General features: G+C 41.4%; 1 protein-coding gene across 2 annotated transcripts in view; it reads right to left on the reverse strand.

The window, feature by feature from the left end:
- LOC133425354 (beta-1,3-galactosyltransferase 1-like) overlaps positions 1–17,040 on the reverse strand; it is a 279,193-nt gene that overhangs the window by 137,636 nt on the left and 124,517 nt on the right. For both annotated transcript variants that reach the window (XM_061716172.1, XM_061716173.1), the window contains exon 2: positions 6,514–6,569. The gene's annotated coding sequence lies outside the window, so the exon portion shown is untranslated. The remainder of the gene's footprint in view (positions 1–6,513; positions 6,570–17,040) is intronic.

The raw sequence follows: 17,040 nt of genomic DNA on the forward strand, positions 1-17,040 counted from the left end.
AAGACTCAATCTCTGATATGGGTAGGCATTAGTGCGTATGGAAGGGGAAACTTGTGGCGCTTTTCCACTAGTACCTACTCAGCCCCAGGGGCGTCAATTGGGTATGGCAGCCTCCACACCTTGGCTTCAAGGGAAAATGTAAATGTTTGTTTTTTAAATACATTTATGGAATTACTCTGTCTATTTGTATTGATTATTCTATTACTTAATACATATAGAATAACTACAAATGCAAATCAGAATAACATGATCGATTTCACTAGTTATTATACACTGCAAAAACTCAAAATCTTAACAAGAATATTTGTCTTATTTCTAGTTAAAATGTCTAATTTTTAGTAAAAAAAAAATCTCATTACATTTAAGACAAGATTCCAAAACAACAATTTTCACCTGTTTCAAGTAGATTTTCACTTAAAATAAGTAGAAAAATCTGCCAGTGGAACAAGATTTTTTTGCTTGTAATGAGAAGATAAATCTTGTTCCATTGGCAGATTTTTCTACTTATTTCAAGTGAAAATTTACTTGAAACAGGTGAAAATGGTCAAATAAGTTATTTTTATGGTAATGACTCTTGTTTTAAGTGTAATGAGATTTTTAGACTAAAAATGAGACATTTTAACTAGAAATAAGACAAATATTCCTGGTAAGATTTTGAGTTTTTGCAGTGAGCGAGACTGCATTTGAAAAAGTTCCAATTTTCTTGACCACACAGATTAGCTCCATAGCAGACTTCTGTGATGAGTATTTGCTGGACGTGTTGATTGATACTCTAGTTAAGTTCTGTGACTCGTAACCTTGCCATACCTTAGCTTCCACTGAATTGACGCCACTGCTCAGCCCGCCTCGCCTTGGTTTGGTTGTTTTCCACTATGTGTCTAACGTGCCGAGTAGATACTTTTCTGTAACTATTCTGCCGAGGTTCTAAGCGGCTGAGTCGGGCTGAATCTGACGTCATCACACTACAGGCCACCGATTGGCTGGGGACGTCTGAGTCAGGAGGTGAAAAATCAGTGAAAGAGCGACTCTGACGGCGGCTTCTTGTTCATTTTATTCGACAGGCAATGGCAGCAAAAGTCTGTTTCATGATCCAACTCTGAGGTGCAGATGTTCATAAACCTGGTGGCTGAGGAGAGAATTAAAAAGGGATCTAGACGGGCGATAAGGAACGACCAGATCCACCAGGAGATCTGTCACTTCATAGCTGCTCGCGGCTCCAGCTGACTTTTCAGCAGCGCAGAGACAAACTAACAACAATCATCTCCTCCAGATTCTACATCTTTAGTGTTGATAGATACATAATCAAATACGTCACAGCAGCTTCTCTCCAACCTCCTACTTCTGCTCCAGGTGCTGAATTGTTATGGAAAAGAAACTTGGCCGAGTTGAGACGAGCCGAGTAGGTACTAGTGGAAAAGCGCCATTGGACATCTGTAAAAAAAACATCTATGCCAAAAAGCAAGCACACATTTCAAAGCGACATATACTCTTGTTCATACAATTTCTCTCTTGTGGAAGGCCTTGCATATTTCAGCAAGACAATGCTAAACTGCCTAATGTCTCCATTACAGCAGCATAGCTTTGTATTAGAAATGTGCAGGTGCTGAAGTAGCGTATCTGCAGCTCAACAATGAGAGAAATATAATACTCTTATATTTGGATGTATTTCATAGAGGTAATACATTGCTGTGTATTACCTGTAATCCATGACAGTCTGCTGTCTTAATCCAGGAAGTGGGGGAAGAAGTAAAAAGAAAAGACTTAGCTGTCTGTCTTTCCCCTGGTTTCCATTTTCATATTAATACCCTTTCTCTTGATATTTCACCACAACGCAGATTAAATTTTACATTTGTGTTCCACACTGCGGTTTGTCTGCAGCAGAAACTCCTGTCAACTCCCTGTCACATGTGTTGAGACACAGCTTTGAAGTCCAAATCTGTTTTTATTTCCCCGTAGCTAGAAGACAAGCTGCTGTAAAGCATAATACCATCCTCTGAAACCAGCGAAGTGTTTGTACCAGCTGACAAATGCCTTGTCAATCATTCAGGTTACTGCTATTAAACACATTTCAATCTTGAGTCTTTCACGTCAAAGGGTTCAGAAACTGGAAATCTGTGTGATTAGAGTTGAAATACAATAAAACAGCTGGAAACAACATGTGTCAGGCTGCAGAGTCACAACCAGCGAAAATAACAACATGTTTAAATACGCGTCACAGCTAGAAAATGCAAATTATATGCAGATTAGTAACATGATTCGTGTATTAATTTGCTGTGCTAGGTGGTGATTAGGTGAGAGGGAGTAAGCAACCATCACAAATGAGAGAGGTGAACTTTCCATCCCTGATAGAGACTCGAAGTGAACACATACAGGAGATTTGATATCCATCTTACATGCAGCATTTGAAATCAGAGTGCCGAGGAGCCCTGCTTCAAGTTTCCTCCATCTTTAGCAAGGAAAGCAGCTACTGGCTTTACAACCTGTATATAAATCATAGGATGTTGCAGGAGAGAGGTATAAATCCTTGGTGGAGATAGAACGGGAGTAAAAGAACACTCTAAATATGTACAGAACTACAAATGAGACTTTGTTTGCCGACTTGTTCTTTTTCCATCCTAATTGCAACACTCCTATTTTGTTATGATGATTATTTATAAGTCAATTGAACTTTTTTTTGTTTTGTTTTTTTTATATTTAATGTATTTATTTATTAGGGACCGAGCACTTACAGTGCGAAGGCCCTATTGTATCTGTAGGATTTTTTTTTCCTTGTTTTTTTTTTGTATTTTTCCGACGAAATGAGGGCCTTTTAGCTAAAAAAGGCCCTCATTTTTTAGCAAAAAAACGTGTCCCTAAACGTGCCCCAAAAGTCCCCAAATTTTGCAGGCAAGCCAGGACTGGCAAAAAATGTGATATTTAATGGTTTGCATTAATGGGCGTGGCAAAATGGCTCAACAGCGCCCCCTAGAAAACTTTGTGCCTCAAGCCCCACAATACGATTTGACGTACATGCACGAAAATCGGTACACACCTGTATCATGTTGCAACTTAAAGAAAAGTCGTTTGGCGCCATGGCCGAAACCGAACAGGAAGTCGGCCATTTTGAATTAATCGTGTAATTTTGCCGCAATTTATGCCATTTCTTCGGCCGCTTCTTCGCCCGAACCGTAACGTGCACCCAGGTGTGTTATACATCAAAATGTGCGTCTCTATTCTGCGACGATGCGCATCGCTTTTCTCAGTGAAAAGCGTTACCGTGGCGACAATAGATGCCAAAAAGCGCACCCCCCCTTCATCTGATTGGTCTATATTTGATAGTTCTTACTTTCTGCTATAACTTTTGAATGGTTTGATATAGAGTCGTGGGTGGTGTCATCGGACTCGGTGTTGACTCCTTCACCTTAATTGCTGCAAATTAGCCCCGCCCCTTCATCTGATTGGTCAATATCTAATAGTTCCTACTTTCTGCCATAATTTTTGAATGGTTTGATATAGAGAGTCGTGGCTGGTGTCATCCGCTAAATGTCCAGGCCTGAAGAATCTACATGCAAGTCATACAAGCTTCCACTGCAGCACGCCTGAACGTGCACAAGGGTGCGAAGGCCCGTTCATCGCTGCTTGCAGCTTTAATTAGGGCCCGAGCACTTACAGTGTGAAGGCCCTATTGTATCTGTAGGAGTTCTCGTTTTTCTCCTTTTTATTTTTCTTCCGACGAAAGGAGGGCCTTTTTGCCCCCCTAAACGTGCCCCAAAAGTCACCAAATTTTGCATGCAAGCCAGCCCTGGCGAATGAATACACAAATAAAAGTATAGTTTTTAAACTATAGTGAATGAAGATGTAAGACTGACTATTCACTCATGCCTGAGTTAAAACAGATGTGGCAGCATTTGAGGTAACTTCTCTTACACACCTTACACACAAGACCTATATGGTACATGTGACTGCTTGGCCCACATTTCAGTTGTCTAATAGCTTTATAAAAACGTCACGTCTCCTTACCGCACATGCATTTATCACATTGTTGGATTTAAGAAGCCTTATTCATAAATAATTGTTAAAATGGATTTTTAGCTCTGCTGTGGCAAGAAAAGTCCTTGAATTTACTAGTTGCCTGCATTCATTTGCCACAAAATAGGATCATATCTCCAAGTAAGTCAAAATCATAAACAAAGCGATTAACAAATATATCTCCCATCTTTATTAAACGCACCCATTAAAGATTCACAGTGGTCGAGCACAAGGCTGAACCCATGGGCTAATCATGAGCTAATCATGAGCTAACGGGGATCACTGGTTTGCACGTCCAGATTAGTCCAAATATTGAAATGGATTGCGGTGACTTGGAGCTATTTTGACTGATTAAATATACTCAAAGCCACATCAATGGGTTAAGGCATCCATACATGCAGACAGTCTGCAACGCATGTGCATAATGAATGGGCATATGCGCTACCGTGAGGAGGAGGGGAGAAAAGAGACCTGAATGCTATGAGTAATCTGGCCGTGCAATGATTGGCAGCACCCGAAATCTGACCAATCAGAAGGGTGCAGGCAGGCTCTGGCAGAGATTTCAATTTTTCATTCAAAGGACATCACAAATCAGGAACGAGCAAGAGAGGAAAAAGGCAAAACACGAGGAAACTCGTGCTTCACTTGAAGGTGGGGATATTGTTGAAATAAAACTTTGTAGCACAAACACCTGAGCTGCCACTCAGATATGAATCTGTCTCCATCTCTGTCTAGACTGGAGATTTTTGTTTTTCCAGCAGCCTTGATGAACATTAATTGAAGGCCTTGTTAATGCCCTCTGCATTCACCTCTGTTGAAAAAGAATGGTAAAATGACCAGTTGGTCGTATTTAAGCTACAAACTTTAGCCAGTATATAATAAATTGGCTATTGTTTTATATCAATTTATATTGTTAAGAAGTTTGACTATTTCTAATGAGATAAATGTGCATCTGTAAAAGGCACACGTGAGTGTTTAGTTCTGCTTTCAGACCTGTTGGACCTGCTTTCAGTTTTTTGTGGGGGATTGAGGTGGTGGACGTAACAGTCTTTTGATGAGTAATTGATCGCTATTTGTGAATTGTTTATTTCAGTTTTACGTTTGTTATTTAATATTTATTTATTTCATTTGACTTATACAGTCAAACTACTTTATCTATACCAGGGGTCGGCAATCCAAAATGTTGAAAGAGCCATATTGGACCAAAAACACAAAAAACTAATATGTCTGGAGCCGCAAAAAATGAAAAGTCTCGTATAAGTCTTATAATGCAGGCAAATGGCGAAAGGCAAAATGTAGAGAAAAAAAGTCGAAATTTCGAGAAAAAAGTTAAAATGACGAGGAAAAACACAAAATTTTGAGAAAAAAGTCAAAATTTTGAGAAAAAAGTCAAAATTTTGAGAAAAAAGTCAAAATTTTGAGAAAAAAGTCAAAATGTCGAGATGAATGTTGAAGTACAATCTCGAGAAAAAAGTCGATAAAAAAATCTAAATTTTGAGAAAAGTCAAAATTTTGAGAAAAAAGTTGAAATATCGAGAAAAAAGTCAAAATATCGAGATAAATGTTGAAATGTTGAGATTAAAAAGGAAAAGAAAAAGAAAGAAAAAAAGGAAAAAAGAATAAACAAAGAAAAAAAAGAGAAAAAAAGGAAAAAGAAGGTTAAACATTTTTGAAAAAGCTCCAGGAGCCACTAGGGCGGCGCTAAAGAGCCGCATGCGGCTCTAGAGCCGCGGGTTGCCGACCCCTGATCTATACATACCTACAGTACATGTGTTATGATTGACGGGTTGTCAAGTTAGATGGCATGTTGTGATATGGTCATTTTGTACCAATGAAACATTTGGGATGGGGAGAAGTGTGAGGGTGTGGGGCCGGGGGGCCTCCAAATAACATTTCGCTTAGGGCCACAATTTGGTCAGGGGCGGCCCTGAGCCAGGATCACTCAGCAGGTAAAGAAAACGTAACAGCTGCATTCATTTCCAACGAAGCTGCAGGAGCATTTATTTCAGAACTGGAGTTGTAATACTGTAATACATGTTGAAATTAACCAATTAGTTGTGAGACAAGATGTGCAAAACATTCCCTTGTTTGAACAATCATCAAACTTTATCTGGCACACAGAAAAGTATTTGCAAATTAAAGAAATTAAGAGGCTATTTATTGTGTGCAGACATGGAAAAGAACAATATGAATATCTAGGATGCACCACTATTTATTTTGTCTCTTTATCAGCTTAATAATCCCCTTTTTAAAAGGCAAAGAAAGTACTGGAGGTCTACTGTAAATGAACAGAAGGGCGAATTTCAGAGGCGGCGATAACTTTTATTCAAGGCTTCAGTCCACAGCCTGCTCTGGCTGTCTTCCAGCAGCAGGCTCAGTGAAATACACAAGCGCTGCGTCGACCTATTACCAAGGCCTTTTTAAAACCAGAAATGGGCTGCATCCATGACTGAGCAGCGATTTGATAAACGGACGGGAAGCTGAGGTCAGAATAGCACGCCATACCTGACACAGCTGGCTCTCCTCCGATGCAATATGGGCTCCGTCTTTTCATACCATCCCTGGGAAGAAGAATAATGAGACAAGGAGTCAGGGGAGAGAGGAAATGTAACAAATACAAAACTCAGGCTAAAAAAAAAAAATCATTGTGAACCTGCAGGAAGAATCAAACAAAGTAACTTCACATGAAGAATCCCTTTTCTCAGGAAATTTAAACAGTCAAGCAACATTGAACGTTTCCCACACCTGCTTTTCTTCATGTAAGAGGTTCAGCTCAGCCCAAATGTATGTTGACGTGAGTTTTAAATGTAATCAGCCGATGGCTCATCTGTATGCTGCAGCTGCCTCCCCCGTCTCCTAACTGTGGCAACAAACAGGCAGCGAGGCTGGGCCATCTATTGATGCATGCGCTTTCATGAGATTATATCATTCAAGACCACTTGTGCCTGCGAAAGGTCAAATTAGATTCTCTGGTATTAAATTGGGTTTTTCACTTGATTAATAAGCTTCCGTAGCAAATTCTGAGCAGAAATACAGGAATTTAACACGATTTCAAGCTTTCATTTACCTTGAAGAGTCTGACTCAACCAATGTGACTCTAACATATGAATTTTCTCCCGTTCTGCTATAAGCAAAATTGAAGTCGTCTCTGGATCTATCGCTTCCACTCGTTTATCCTTTGCATTCCACTAAAAAACGTTTAACAGTAAGCAGATGTATCATAAAGCAACACTTGGTGTTCGTTGTAAATGAGGAAAATATGATGCGGCGCACGATGGCCCTGCTAGAAACTGCATGAGGAGTCTATTTATTAGTTAACGTTAGTCCTGGGAATGCTGTATTTGGGAGATACTTTGCTTTTAGAGGAGAAAGATTTTTTTTTCATTATGCACTTCGAGAAAAAAGTCGAAATGTCGAGATTAATGTTGAAGTACAATTTCAAGAAAAAAAACGAAATGTTGAGAAAAAAGTCAAAATTTTGTGAATAAAGTTGAAATTTCAACTATATTCTCGGAATTTCAACTTTATTCATGAAATTTCGACATTATTCTTGAAATTGTACTTCAACATTATTCTCGACATTTCAACTTTTTTCTCGAAATTGTACTTCAACATTAATCTCTTTTTAAAATCTTTTTTTTTCGACATTTCGACTTTTTTCTCGAAGTGCACAATAAAAAAAAATCTTCCCCTCTAAAATATTTTTCCTCCTGCCTGGCACTAATAATCTTCCATATTTCTCATATAGCATCCTGTTAAAGCAAATATCTGGATGGAGTAACAGTGAAAAGTGAAAAGTATTCCGATCCATCGCAAACGCTCATTGGCTTCTATGACGATGATGAGATGAGAAACGCTAGCCTGTTAATACTGAGAGGTTTTTACCAAAGTCAATGAGGTCCAACCTCCTTTGTGGCTCCAAGCGTTGACATTTCAGGCAATAATTAGGTCTAAAACTGATGATTGGTGTCGATATTTAGAGTTCATCCCAGAATCAGCTTCCAGCTATCGTGGAGATACTTCACTTCATATTAAAGTAGCGTAAGACAGAGTCTAAAAAGCTGTGATGGAATATAAAATTAAAATTAAAATGCAAAGAGAGCCCTTGATGGCGTGGCTCTTATTCTGCCTGACAGGAAGCATCGTGTCGGAGCGAGAATGGAGTCCTGTCACTGGTGCCATTAATGGGGAGGGAGCAATGCCTGCTGGGTAATTGGAAAGAACCTCGAGTAATCTGATCAGAGCTTAAATACACTGAGCTGTCAGCTTGACTCCAAAGTAAAACACACGTCCAACGGGAGATGTTTTATGCACCAAAAAGGTCGGAGAAAAGAAGACTTTTGAACAGATGCACAGGAATACTTACGAACACATGCCAACAACATCCTGTGGAACAACTCAGATTTACTCTAGATTCTTTTTTTATGCTTTTACCTCACAAAAACCTCATTCCCCTGCTTCCCTTTCACAAGACCTTTCTGACATGAGAAACATGTTCTGCTTCCAGGAATGCATTATACTCTGTCCTCACCCCGCCGCAGTGCTAATCAGCATAATTTGAATTATTGCTATCATTACAGTGGGTGGCTGAGAAGTAACAGTAGGACTTAATTATTCAACAATGAGAAATTATAAAGGAAAAGCAAATGCACCTTTTTAGTTTGCACTGCCAACAATCATTAGAGCGTGTATCTCTCTCCTCCTTTGGGAACAGAACAAGGTTATGTTTTTCTCTCTGTCGAGGGAATCGTTTCCAACTTACTGATGAGTGATGAGAGTGCCTCCACTCCATCTGATTATACTTTTTGTGATGTTTGTCGCGTGTTGAAGTCATCACAAGAGGCCAATACAAGCTATATTTAAAGTATCTATTACAGTTGATTGTTTTGGAGGTGTAATTGGAGTTGCTTCTGTGTGTAATTAAAAGGAGGTTGTGGGATAACTTTAGTTTCTCTTCCAGTTCAGGTCCCGGTGCCAGTTTGGATAATCTAATACAGGCTACATCATTAAATCCTTTTTATTTGGATAATTTATCATAATGAAGTTTGTTGTGAAGTCTGTGCCTCGTTAGTCAGGGTGACCCAAATAACAGTTTTTTTTATTGGGAAATATTGGGAATATCAACCTGATACACGAACAACCTGCGTGCAGTACTCATCCCTAGCCTCATACTATAAATATGCGGATGTTTTTTTTTTTTTTGGGGGATGTTTTCTTTTTTCATAGCACCTTAACAGCCTATTTATGCAGGTTCGTGTAAATTATGTTTTTTTCAAAACGTAGAGTGGGGAATATCCGTTTTTGTAAATACCCGGCTATGTGTAAACGTGGCCTAAAAGTGTCCGACATAGAGCCGTTTATATCTTGTAGAAGTGTCCAAATATGTGTGTGAATTTTTTTACTTTTCATATGATGCAGTCAATAAATCCCACAATGCATTATGAGTTTTGCAGTCACCTTGACAACAGTGACGTAGTACAGCTCCGACATAATTAAGTTGACGTCATTCCCTACATAGTGGCAACGGAATAACGTACTATAATGGAGAAAAGGGGGTGACTTCTTTTCTCCTTTTTCATTTAAAGTTGCAAAAATGATGAGTTTTGACATGATGGCGGCTCGGAGCGCCCGACCTCAGTGCATTTTGTACGTGTGGATCTGTATTTTGTATGTGTGTGTGATACAACGTATGGATATACCCGTGCGGAGTTGCAAAGCATCGGGTTAGCGTGTCGCATCGACATCACAAGTGGGTTTCAATCTCACTGCATACCGCCGGACAAAGCGAGACCACCGGGCTCTCCCTGGATTATTGTCCTACCGAAGAGGTGGCGCAGACGGCATAGGGAGCGGAGGCAGAAGTGTGGCTGCAGAGCGGGCATGCTAGCAAGGCTACGGAAGCAACCCTTCAGACCGGCGCTCCCTAGCATTTTTGATCAACGCCAGATCTGTTGTCAACAAGATGGACAAACTGGAGCTGCTAACGACAGAGGATCGCAACATTCACAACTGCTGCGTGACTATCATCACGGAAACCTGGCTTCACGCATTCATCCCGGACTAGGCAGCTCAGCTACCGAGCCGGGCCATGTATCGCTCTGACAGGACGAGCAGCTCCGGTAAGACCAGAGGAGGACTGTGCATCTACATTCATCAGATTTGGTGCACAAACAGCCGAGTTATTAACACTCACTGCTCTCCTGATCTAGAGACAATAACTGTTCCGTGTAGGACTTTTTACCTGCCGAGAGAGCTAACATCAGTGCTTGTAACTGCAGTATATATACCACCTGACGCTAATGTTAGCTTAGCTCTCTCTCTGCTCTACAACATGATATGCAGGCAGCAGAAGGCTCACCCTGAGGGTGCATTTATTGTGCCTGGAGACTTTAATCAGGCCTGTTAAAACTGTGTTACCCAAGTTTGTGCAATATGTACAAGGTCCCACCAGAGGTAAAAACACACTAGATCGGGTCTACTCAAATCTGAAAGAGGCATACAGAATAATTCCCCTACCCCACCTGGGCCTTTCAGATCACATCTCAATGCTTAGTGTCCCAGCCTACAAACCACTCAGGAGAAGAATCAAACCCATTAGGAGGACTGTGAAAACCTGGCCAGAAGGAGCACTCAACCAACTTCAGGACTGTTTTTGACTGCCTGGAGTTAAATGAATACACTGAAACTGTTTTGTTTTATATTAAGACCTGCACTGACAACGTCACAGTGAATAAACAGATCAGTGTGTTTCACAACCAGAAACCCTGGATGACAGCGGAAGTGCGGTCGCTGCTGAGGGCCCGAAATTCTGCCTTCAAAACTGGTGACCAGGACGCCTACAGCACAGCCAGAGCAAACCTAAAGAGGGGTATTAAGGCAGCCAAAAGGGACTATAAGATGAAGGTGGAAAACCATCTGGCGGACGGCAACCCAAGGCAAGTGTGGCAGGGCTTACAACATCTGACCAACTACAAGAGCAGGACATCGGAGGCTGATAGTGCAGACGCCTCACTGGCCGAGGAATTAAATCTCCATTTCATCCTTTGAGGCGAAGAGATCTCATCCTGCTCCCTCCTCCTCCTGGTCGTCTTCTGGAAACTTGCTTGAGCTGCAGGAACATCAGGTGAGGGGGGGTCCTGAAGGAAGTGAACCCTCACAAAGCAGCAGGGCCGGATGGGGTACTGGGGAAAGTCCTGGCGGCCTGTGCATACCAACTGTCAGGGGTCCTGACAAGGATCATCAACACCTTCCTAAAACAGGCCACCGTTCCACCCTGCCTGAAAGCAGCCACCATCATTCCCATCCCCAAAAAGCCCACAATAAGCAGCCTGAAGGACTACAAACCGGTGGCACTAACTTCTGTGGTCATGAAGTGCTTTGAGAAGCTTGTTTTACACCACCTTATGTCCATCCCCCCCTGAGGACTTTGACTAACATCAATTTGCCTACAAGGCAAATAGGTCTACAGCTGATGCTGCTGCCACTGTCATCTGTGCTGCGGCAAGCCACACAGAGACATGTCCCTGGATCAACAGCTTCCTGACAGACCACCCACGGCAGGTGAGGGTGGGGCCCCACACATCCTCCACTCGAACACTCAGCACCTGCTCTCCCCAGGGCTGCGTGCTCAGCCCCTTCCTGTTCACGCTGTACACACCCGATTGTGCCCCCCTCCACCACTCCAACATCATCATCAAGTTCGCCGATGACACAACAGTGGTGGGTCTCTGGCGGCGACGTGACAGCGTACAGGGAGGAGGTCTAGAGACTGGTGACCTGGTGTTCAGCGAACAACCTCTTGCTGAACACCAGCAAAACCAAGGCGATGGTGATGGACTGGAGGAAGAAGAGAGCTGACCACGTCCCGCTGCAGATCAACGGGGTGTGTGTGGATAGAGTTTCCTCCTTCAGGTTCCTGGGAGCCCATGTGGCTGATGACCTGGCATGGCACACCAACACAGCAGCAGTGGTCAGCAAATCCCAGCAGAGACTGCATTTTCTGAGATTGCTCAGGAAGTGCAACGTGCAGCCCGAGCTCATGCAGTGCTTCTACCGGTCCACAGTGGAGAGTGTGCTGACTTTTGGCATCACAGTGTGGTATGCCGGCCTCACTGTGAAGGACAAGACAGCTCTGCAGGGGGTCATAAAAGCGGCCCAGAAGATCGCCGGCCGCCCCCTGCCCTCCCTAAATGACATTGCAGACTCTCAGGGGCTGAAAAGGGCTAAAAGGATTTTGCAGGACCCATCTCATCCCGGGCACAGTCTTTTTGACCTGCTGCCCTCCGGCAGGAGGTACAGAGTCCTGAAGCAGCGGGCAAACAGACTCAAAAACACCTACTATCCCTGGGCCATTAGATTGTTAAATAATACACAACAAACCATAACATAACATAACAGAACAGGTGTATTTTTTGAATGTTGTGGGAGTGATGTCTAGGTCACAGTTTGTTGCACTTTACCAGACATTGTTTGTATTGCTTTTATGTTTTTATACTGTGCTTTTCATATTTATTTATTCCTCTTATTTTTGCTTCCTTTGCACTTTGGTGGGAACATCAATCTCGTTGTAACCTGAGCACAATGACAATAAAGTCTATTCTATTCTATTCTAATAAAAAAAATGTAATAACAGTTCCTGCATCTTTTATAGCCTCTAACAGACTGTCCTTAAATCCATTCCAAAGACAACAACTGATATTGATCAGTCCCGTCTGCTTGCATAGATTGTTCCCTCTGAGTTTTAAGTATAAAACATATCTTGCCTTCGTAATTCCAGGTCAATCTCATAATAGACTTTGGTTCACAGGTAAAGGTTCCCTCTGAAGCCAGAAATCGTCTTATACCACATGGTTCCTCAAAACCTTTCAGAATGACCTGTCAATCAAAGTCCATTTCATTGGAGACGTGGCAGTTGCTGCAGAAACGTTTCACATAAAAATAAGTCACAGAAAAAGGGATTTGGCTTTGGAGGGACTTTAAAACAATACTGAAAATGATTCACGAGTTGTCTGACTTCTGACCATCAGACACATCCATCATCGCTGACATTTGTCTGAACATCCCACCGGCACTTGAACAGTGCTGATCACGGATCTGTGCCTCTAACGGTGCTGGTAGAAGGGCTGTCTGAGAGGTTAACACAGATACAATTACACCTCAAGATAGCCAGCAGAGCGATTGACATAATTAACGTTCAGCTTGAAGGCATCCCAAAGACTTCCTGTCAGCTGCAATTAGTGGCAGCAGCAATATCTAAAACGACAGATAGCAAAAAATTATGATTGATTTTTTTTTTTCAAGCTAAATGTAATTCTTTTGCAGGTGTGCTGTGATCTTTAACTCACCCCACGCTGCTATTCAGTACCTTGTGCCAGGGGAAAAAGAAATTCAAGGTTGCATTTCAGTCACCTTCTCACTGGCTTCAGTTTCAATTGACATTCCGCCACATAACCACATCTCTTTCAAAGCAGAACTGTACTTTGAAGTCAGCCAGATTTACACAAAGAGATCACTTTCTTCCTTCTGAAATCTCTATAAATCCTTCTAGATCAAGCAAACGTTAAATGATTGTAGCCACTAAGACGTATTTACTACATTTGATACGAAACGTTTTAGCAGGCACGACCAGCTGCAGATCTGAAGATCTAACATAACTCTGACCTCAATGGCTTTGACACCTAACGTTTTTGGTCTGATAAAACAAACTGGGCTACTTTTTCTGGTTTAATACAGTTTGTTGGGTGCTATCAGTCAAATTGCAGGTTTAGATCTCTTTCAAAGGTTGGTTTGATTTGGTTCCAGGCGCAGCGAGGCCCTTTTTTTTCTTCAATTTTTATGGTTCGTTACGGATGAAAACTAGATATTTTATTGGTGAATGTGTGTGGGTTTTTCCTTCAAGATTAGCTCCAACTGAGGGTGTTAAAAGAAGGCCCCGAGAGCAGTTCAAGTTCGCTCCTATGGGACCCGGGGGACGAGTTAAAGTGCAGCAGACATCCGTGACAAAGTAAATTAAAACCCTCACAAACAGCAACGTGTATGATCAAATGAAGGTCGGCATTCTGATATTAACCTATTTTAAAACCCTACTCTGAATAAGGTCCTGCCATAAAAAAAATGTTCAGATTACATTAATCTGATTATATTAATCTGAATATTGTTTTTTTTTTTTACTAAATGAATTCAGCAAATAACTTTCATTTACTTATGTACACATGTACACTGGCACTCAGAATTATCAATGATCAATTAACTGAGCTAGTTAGCATCTATGGGCAGCCCTGTGTTGTTTGAAAGTCGACACTGGATGCCGTTTTCTTATATTAATTAATTTATTTAATGGATGTTTATTAAAGTTAAACAGATTTGTGCATCTTCTGTTATATTTTATCAAAAGCAGAAGGAACAAAAAGCACGGCGTCGACTCAGCAGGACAAAAGCGCTGCAGGACTAAAAACTAAATCCTATTGGGGTGAAGAAGAAACGTCAGTTACGCTTCATGTGGAAACAGATTAAGGCAGCTGTGAGTCACAAGTTGATATGTTGCTGTGCATGTTCACATGACCAATAAATACGAAACACTCGCAGCAATAATCTCAAAAATAACACAAAGGACTTTAGTTCCTCTGGAGCAGCCATGTGGCAGCAAATCCAGTTGCTCGGAACCTTCTAATACTTGGAAGTCTAAGTGTTTCTTCCTTCTGTTAGCACAGTCGCTATATCATGTAGTGCAGGTTATCCTGCTGATGTCTTAAGCCTTTAAGAAAGAGAAAAAAAGAGCAATGTCCCAGATCTAACTGCAAATGACCCAAATAGTGATTACTCTAATTATGCACCATGAGCAGACACGTATATTTGTGTCATTGCAAGTCTGGCTAGGTGTTTTTAGCATACCTATAGGCCTAATTAGTTGACCTTTTCAGTACCCCGTGTTATTGAAGCACTAATTATGAGTCCCATTAGAATCGGAGATCTTGTCAATTAAGCCCTTAAACAGGAAGATTAAGGTTTTGCCAGCCTTCTCAGCAATCATGACTGCAGGGCAAACTCAGCCCAGGACGGTGAAAACATCTTTCTGAAAAACCGTCCTAGAGGTTGCAGAAAACACGCTTGCGGTAAATAAAAAAATATATATACTTGAATTTGAATGTCACAATGGAATTAAAAAGGAATTAAAAATATTTAATTTAGAGAGTTCATTATGTCAAAGTCGTTCCTTTTGTGCCAGCATCTTATTGCCTTTGATTGATCATAGGTGCTTATATACTGACATTCTGTAACATTTACGTGAAAGTGGGCCGCTAGTTTTCCTGCCGTTGGCATTTACACACTGGCCCGAGCATGAAAGAAAAATCTCCTGAACATCCTTATCAGTGGCGGGGCTTCAGGGGGGCCCAGGGCCCGATGAGGCCCCTCCCTGAGGCAGCAGGCCCTGCCCGCGAGATTTTTTTTTTTTTTTTTTGTGGCACCACTTGGTTCATATTTATAAACTAAAAACATTGTACAATATGTTGTGCTGAGATTTTCACACTCATAGTTAACAATAAAACCAAAATTGCAAGCAAATCTCCAAATGTATTTTGGGTAAAATCGTTCGTCATCAACAGCCCTCAACAACGTCATACGTCCTCGTCATCCATCACTTTTCACCAGAGCAGTAATCCTACAGCCTAAACATGAGCACGAGTTAGAAACACAAAGGTGGAGCCATAAAACGCAAAGAAAAAGAAAAAAGGGACCAAAGCCAAATTGCCCAAGCTAGACACATATTTGCTCCTCTGGAGCGTTTTCCAACTGATCGGGCAAATTATTCTGAAAACATTGCAGACGACAATATCAAGAGAGATATCCTTAAAATGGGCCCATACAGACCCAAAGGTCCATTTCCCACATATAAAGATGATCGTTGTTTTTCAGAAAGTTATTACAGCTCCACCACAAAAGTTGGGATGAAATTTCCATGCAGGTGGATGTGTTATTCGCCAAAATTAGACTGCTGTTACTGTGAGCCTTTTTGGCTTTTTGCCAACCGAAACGCCTTTGTGAAACACGTCATGAGACGAGAGGCTCCAGGCTCCAGGCTGCAAAGGGCCCGGTTATATGCCTCGCCCCCCGGCCCGGCTCTGATATGTTCCACTACTGATCCTCAGAGGTGGACAGAGTACTCGACCCCAGTACTTGAGTAAGAGTACAAATACTACTGGTCAAAATTTACTCCGTTACAAGTAAAAGTAGCTCAGTCAAAATATTACTCGAGTAAGAGTAGAAAAGTACTTGCTTTTAAAGGTACTTAAGTATCCAAAAGTAAATGCTTTTAAATTTACTTTAAGTAAAAGTAAGAGTAAGAGTAAATTTCTTATTTTCCACATCAGTAAATTACTATATTTTTTCTAAATTAATTTAAGGATCTTTTAACTCTTGTTTCTGAGAATTAATTCTTTGAAACCAGCTGCACTGATGTGCTGCTTTTAGAACCACAATGTTATATAAAACCTGCAGAAACACCAAAAACAAATCAAATGAATGGGATCATAAGAGGACAGCAGATGATGCAGAGTTTATTAACAATCATGAACTGAAACCAAATGAACCTGCACCATCCAACTAAGTCTGGATCCCCCTCAAATCACTGCTTTACAAATCAATCACTGCTTTACAAAAAACTGTGCCCTCGTTTTTTACTCGGTCGAACTCAAACATTGAGTTAAGATACGGCCAATGATTTTGTGAAAGTCCCTGCTCCGAGTCCGGCTCATTATCAGACTCAGACCACTCAGCGGATTGTCTTTCTTCTCCTGACGCAGGCTTAGCCATTGTTGCAGCTCTGTCTTGACTTGTTGCGGCTCTGTCTTGACAAACGCAGGCTACTTTGGCGGTATCGTTTTGAGGAGGCTTGACGTATTTCCGCTTTACGTACATCCCAGTGGAGAGCGTGCACTGTGATAGGTCTCCTCCTTTGACAAAAACAGCTTGTGTCCAATAGGATTTTAGGGAAGAAGAAAAAAGAAGAAAAAAGAGCAGACCTGAAAGTAACGA

The sequence above is a fragment of the Cololabis saira genome, chromosome 24, assembly GCF_033807715.1.
Source record: "Cololabis saira isolate AMF1-May2022 chromosome 24, fColSai1.1, whole genome shotgun sequence".
Lineage (NCBI taxonomy): Eukaryota > Metazoa > Chordata > Actinopteri > Beloniformes > Belonidae > Cololabis > Cololabis saira.